The 6,178-nt window shown below is 39.5% G+C and overlaps 1 long non-coding RNA gene across 2 annotated transcripts; it reads right to left on the minus strand.

Moving 5' to 3' along the window:
- Positions 1-1,388: 1,388 nt before the first annotated feature.
- LOC127107320 (uncharacterized) lies at positions 1,389-5,649 on the minus strand. 2 transcript variants are annotated; one of them, XR_007795678.1, is made up of 4 exons: positions 4,872-5,649; positions 4,360-4,785; positions 3,417-3,611; positions 1,389-3,285 (listed from the first exon to the last, which is right to left on the minus strand). It is a non-coding gene; the product is annotated as an uncharacterized LOC127107320 (long non-coding RNA). The 2 variants fall into 2 exon arrangements; XR_007795677.1 differs by having other exon boundaries at positions 4,360-5,649.
- Between the last annotated feature and the right edge of the window lie 529 nt (positions 5,650-6,178).

Consider the following 6,178-nt stretch of genomic DNA (forward strand, 5'->3'; position numbering starts at 1 on the left):
TCTCCGACAACAAAGGCAGAACCGGTTTGGGGTTCCAGAAAGGTTCATCAACTGCAAGGACTGAAGATATGCAACTTAGCTTCCGTAGCGGAGGGTTCATTCATGGTAATGGACAACACTTAGCTGCTGTGCTAGAGGATGACAAAGAGGAAGACTACACCAATTTTGTGACGCATGGAAAGGCTTGCGACAATTGGACTATTGTTGATGTTCCTGTTATTTTGCATCGATCTAAGTGTCATACCCTGATTTTGACCCTGAAATTTTTTCCCGTCAATCATTCGTTTGCATTCTTTTCTTTTCACGACCAGTCCATGTTTGTCTTTTGGGCCTTGCTTTTTTATTTTGGTATAAAATGATTAATCTCCCTAGCCATGCAAGATTGAAAACCTCTTTCATTTGTTAGGATCAAGTGAACCTCATGTTTCATCTTTTGTTCCAATTTCATCGAGGTGATTATTCTTTCTTTTTTTCGTTTGTCTTGTTACTAGTTTTCACCCCCCTTTCAAATAAGTTATGTGTCAAGTGCAAAACATTTTATTTTGGGTCATCATTCATATTCATTTTCTCATTCATTCATAATTCAAAGAAATTCCATACATATTTCTTCATTCACATTTATATTCTCCATTTCACATTCAAAATTCTACATTTCATATTCAAAATTTTCATTCATATTTCTTCATTACATTGAAAAATTTTCCATTCATATCCAAGAATTTCCACATACTCATTCATAGTTCGATTACTTCGTTCATTCATTCAATCATAATCATCCATGTACATGTCATATGAATAACTTATAATCAAAAAGCATTTCATCACATGAATACATGAAGTTTCTAAGATACAAAGAGAGATCTTTGTCTTGCTACAAGAAACACCAATTTTCATTCATGTCAAATGTCATATTCGTTGCAAATCATAAGATTATCCAAAAACATACATAATTTACAAAGAGCACGGTTGCATCAACGACAAGTTGAAAGAATAAAGCGTCAGAAGTCACAAGCAAGAAGAGACGACGATGTTGGGCCTCAAGTTCAAACCGAATCTCTAGTTGCCATTTCAAAATTCCATGGTTCTCGTCTTGCTTCAGCTCCAACGCCTTCACCGTTTCAACAATCTGGGCCCACTTCAGTTAGTGAAGGCAATAAATAAGTCTTTGAGAAGCCCAGTAAAGTGTCTAGGTCATTTTCAGGAGCAACTGTTGTTGCTGCAATTGTTGAAGCTGAGACCAATCTTGAAATGGATGCTCAAGATAATAAAGACGACTTGAAAATAAAGCTGAAGGGGATACTTCATGACAAAAATGATGTGTTCAACTCAAAAGATGGTCACGAGGACAAGATTAAGTTGGGAGAACCTGGCTGGAAGGAGAGGTATTATGAAGAAAAAATTTCTGCTCAAACTCTGGAGGAACTTGATGCCATGCGAAAAGATGTTGTCTTCAAATACACAGAAGGTCTATGTTGGGTGATGCATTATTATTATGAAGGTGTTTGTTATTGGCCATGGTTTTATCCCTATCATTATGCCCCTTTTGCCTCTGATCTCAAGGACCTTGGTGGGCTTGATATTAACTTTGAGTTGGGTACTCCATTCAAACCATTTGATCATCTTCTTGGAGTTTTTCCTGCTGCAAGTTCTCATGCTCTGCCCGAGTCATATAGGAAACTTATGACTGATCCCAATGAAAGTGATGGAATGAATGGATACATATCCTTATGTGCTGGAGAACCTTGCCCTCCCATATTCAGGTCCCCTATTGTAGGCATGGAATACATCATGGATAATCATGTTATATCTGCACTCTATAGACTTCCAGACATGCATGAACATATAACCTGACCACCACATGGAAAAAAAATCCAGAAAAGATTGTGACGCCTGGGGTATACAACCTAAACCTGTTTAGAAGAAAGTCACTGCAAAACCAAAGCATGTGGATGTAATTGATATAATAAGTTCTGAAGAAGAGAGCAATAAAGAAAAGTTTGTGCATAACAAAAAGGGAGGAGAAGTTAATTCCAGGAAGAAATCATCACGCACTCTTACTTCTGTTCTAACAGCTAGAAGCAAGGTTGCATGTGGTTTGACTAACAAACCTAAGGAGATTGTTGACATCGATGTTGTTGATGCTAACAATGAACTTGTTGTTGTTGACTATCTCGATGACATTTACAAGTTCTACAAGTTAGTTAAGAATGAGAGTCGTCCTCATGATTACACGAACTCACTCCAAAACTACTAAAAACTAATTCCAAATAATATGCCAAATCATCCCCATGACCAAACCATGCTTTGCTCCATGATAACCATTATCTGTTGAAGCCAACAAACCATGCGTCCCGCAACCATGTAAACAAAGTCAGTGCAATCATCATCATAACCTTATTTCCACATGATATTGCATAGCATATCATCCAACTTGCAGTGGCGAAATGCTGCGGCATTAACAGGATCATTGGATAAACCTCACGGCATGACGAACATTTGTAACCAAGAAAAAAGACAAACCATTGTAGCCTACCTCATGATAACACCATAACCTCATTTAAATCCCTCAATAATTCCTAGCTAATGAAGAAATTTGCTAGCAACACGAACAATTAGGACAGAACTGTATCTGAAATGCAGCGCATTGATGAGATTATTGTTATTGAAGCACAACACAAGACTGAGGTGGTGATATCGGAAACACATGGCAATGATGAAATGGTCATGTCTGAGGCACATCCCAACAGTGAAGTTGTATTATCGGACTCACAGCAGAGCAATGAGAGTGTCATGCACGAAGCAGGGATCATCCATGATGCACTTGTGTCTGGCACACAGCCTAACAAGTAGGAAGTTATGTCTGACACACAACCCAACAATGAGACTGTAATGCACGAAGCACAAATCAGCAATGATGTGGTTGCATCTGAAGCTCGGCCTGAGAATGAGTTAACGAATTCAACAATGTATCCCAATAATCAGATCTCCCATCAAGAAATTCTTCTTGATAATCATCAGTTTGCTAATCTCCATGTGATCCCTGAAGATCAACTGCCTCAACCTAAGTCATTGCCTAATACTGAATCGCCGCATAGCTCTGAACCAGTGGCAGACAGTCACGACACATATGTCAAACAAGTATCCCATAACCACTTGCAAGAGTATGATACATTGCCGAATAACCATCTGGGCCATCATGAGGCACTGGCCAACCATAAGTTGCCTATCTCTGAAACACTTCCCCATGATCAGCTAGCCAATTCCCAAATGATGACTCACTATGACCTGGAAAATAGTGAAACATTTCACAGTAATCAGATCAGTTCTCAAGCACATTATGAGATAGTCAATGCTAACGATTTTCCCAGCTATGAAATAGTAAATGCTGAAACTCCACCAAACAATGAAGAACATACCCCAGAGGCACAGCCGAACAAGAGGAGAGAAGAGGCGTGAAATCTGGGATTTGTTTCCTAGGCCCCTACATCATCCTATTTCCATCGATTTTAGTTCCCCGATCAAGCTCCCGCTACGAGTTTGATTGATGCTTCGTTTGCTCCATCATTTTGTGCTACTTCGCCTTCGAGTCTATCCGACCACCATTTTTGAACCTGGAAGCAAAAGAGATCATTATGTTAATGCCAAGATTGTGACAAGATGAACCACCAAGCACGACAAAGTCCTGAAATATAATAAAAGTGCTAAAGAGCAACGTAAATCATGTGATATCTGCAGACGGTTTGAGAATATGTTAAATCCTATCCTAGTCTGTTCTGGTTGCAAGGGTTGTGGTGCACTCTGTTTGCTATCGTAGTGTGAAAGAAACAACAGGTCCATGGTTTTGTGAGCTGTGTGAAGACTTGTCCAAAAGTTCTGGGGCATTTGCTATAAATAGCTGGAAGAAGCCTTATTTTATTGCAGAATGTTCTCTCTGTGGCGGTACTAACGGTGCTTTTAGGAAATCTTCTGATGGTCAATGGGTTCATGCCTTCTGTTCTGAGTGGATTTTTGAGTCTACATTCAGAAGAGGACAAATAGATGCAATTGAAGGAATGGAGACTGTGCGAAAAGAGTTGACTTTGTTGCATCTGCCACCGCAGACATGGTGTTTGTATGAAGTGTTTTTATGGCCATTGCCTGACCACATTCCATCCATCATGTGCTAGAAGTACTGGTTTGTTCATGATTGTGAGGACTGCTGGGGGCAAGATGCAACACAAGGCTTACTGTGAAAAGTATAGTTTGGAGCAGAAAACAAAGGCTGAAATGCCAAAGCAGGAGTATTATGAATATTTTGGTCCAGATTATGCCCTTCATGTTGCCCCAAGTAACATGGAAAACAAAATACTCGACTTTTACTCGATAGTATCCGATCTAAGCTACTTGAGAATCTCTCAAAGCTGCAGCATGCTCCCAGTGTTAAACTTCAGGAAACACCACAAGTACCTGAAAACCAACAGAGTTCAAAGAGAATGAGAGAAAATAAGCCATGACAATAAGATTTTTTTCATTTCATATTTACCACAGTAAAGCCAAACTAGCAGTGAATAACCATTTACCGGCAGTGAAAATACGCAGCAACAAGAGCCAAGCAAATATTTTACAAGGGAAAGTACAAGGTACAACTTATCTTTTCAGAGGAAGCATCAAAATGGGGTAGACAACAGAGCAGCGCAAGGAAGCACTCCCAGTTCCAATACTCTTTTGATCTCAGTGGTCAATTCCAAACCCTAGCAGGATGAATATAAAAGGGAGAACTTTCTCCTCATTGAGGGGCGGCCGATACTGTTCAAAAGACAAAAAATCAGATAGAAAAGAGAAAGAAAGGAAAACCTTAACAAAACTCTACATAAATCAAAATTCAAAAGAACCTAGAGTCTGCATTTTGGAGAGAATATCAAAGTTTCATCTCGACGCCTCCTTGGACGAAGCCTTTACCAACAACGGAGTACACAAGCGAACACACTACAATGGTGACCTCTCCAGTCGCCGTTAACCTCATTGTGACCGGTAAGTCTCTCTTTGTACCTCGCCTTGATTGATTTAGAGAACCCGAGTTCGGTCTATCATTTGGACTATCGTTTAGATGAGAGTAGTTGTCGTTTCGGTTTCTATGTGTTTTTTCGTTCTCATCGATCAAGCTCCTCCAGCTTCATCCTTGTTGGTCGTTGTTCTGAGTTTACGGTTGTTTTCTCAAGCTGGAAAGTTTTGCTCCTCTGTGAAAAATTTGGATCTTTCTTGAAGGAGGGAGACGAGTATTTTCGTTGTTATTACTTTTATTTTATTTTATTTTCAAGTTCGTCATAATTAAGTTTTAAAGGTTTTCGTTTGTTGGAAACAACACCTGTGACGGTTTGCTATACCCAAGGCCTTTGGCTGCTCGTTCCTTGTGCTTTCCATTAAAAGTTGTCGGTCACCATTCTTGAATGCCTACAGTTGGCATTATGGTGGAACTTTTCGTTTTCCTTTTTGCATTTTTATTTGGCCATAGCTTAACAGCTGATGGCTCTTGGTCGGGTGGGCGTGGAGTTTCTTCATTCCCACCTAGGTAGTGGGTTCGATATCCATATGCAGCATTTTGTTTCTTTTAGCATTCAAATTTCTCATGTTTATGTCTTAACCTAATTTCTCCTATACTTATTTTTTAATGTTTACCCTTTTATTTATTTTAATTGACAAAGCGTCGATTTTAATTTATGGATTCAACAACTCTCATGTTGTTTATCTATAATTATTTTATCGAGATATCAATAGAATTTCTCTGTGTTATGATTAATCGCATATGACATTTCAATTATTGTCAATATGTGCAAACCGTCTTTGAGCACATTATCTAGGTTTCTTGTTTGCTTTTCAATTTCCATCTTTGTGTACGTTCTTGCGTTATGTGACTTTGATTCGCATCCTCGCATCCCAATTTTTATCCGTGCACATTGTCGCATTACGCGAAAAACCGGCGGGAAAAGAAGAAACAACAGAGCCGCCACCGTGCGTTATTTATCCCAAAAGAGGAAAAGGAAACGCTCGAAGTAAACCTGGGAAAAGACGTGGTCTCGCGACCAAAGAGAATGGGATCGGGAGTCGGTTATGCGAAGGGAAGGTATTAGCACCCCTACGCATCCGTCGTACTCGACGGGATCCACGCACAATAGGAAGGAAAATGGTTGCTAAAAAACAC

This window comes from Lathyrus oleraceus, chromosome 7, assembly GCF_024323335.1.
Source record: "Lathyrus oleraceus cultivar Zhongwan6 chromosome 7, CAAS_Psat_ZW6_1.0, whole genome shotgun sequence".
NCBI classification, from domain to species: domain Eukaryota; kingdom Viridiplantae; phylum Streptophyta; class Magnoliopsida; order Fabales; family Fabaceae; genus Lathyrus; species Lathyrus oleraceus.